Raw genomic sequence first — 364 nt, 5'->3', positions numbered from 1 at the left:
AAACGCCAGTGGGGTGTAAATACTCACTGCACCCCTTATTAAATTCTGTGAGGGGTTTAGTTTCCAAAATAGGGTCACATGTGGGGGGTCCACTGTTCTGGCACCACGGGGGGGCTTTGTAAACGCACATGGCAAAAAAATTGTTCTGTATTGCTTTATTTAGGCGTGAAATGTCCCTGCATATGTATTATATCTCTGATATCACTTCCTGCAATCTCACGCATATATAATTAATTATGCAAATTAGCATGGCAGGTACTTTTTTTTGTCAGAAAGGTGGCAACCCTAGCTACAGCTGAGTTTGCCATGGAACACAATGGGGGGAGATTTATCAAAACCTGTGCAAAGGAAAAGTTGTCCAGTT

This window comes from Hyla sarda, chromosome 5 (genome assembly GCF_029499605.1).
Source record: "Hyla sarda isolate aHylSar1 chromosome 5, aHylSar1.hap1, whole genome shotgun sequence".
Classification (NCBI taxonomy): domain Eukaryota; kingdom Metazoa; phylum Chordata; class Amphibia; order Anura; family Hylidae; genus Hyla; species Hyla sarda.
The sequence above is the reverse complement of the archived record's forward strand: the minus strand, read 5'-3'. Positions refer to the sequence as shown.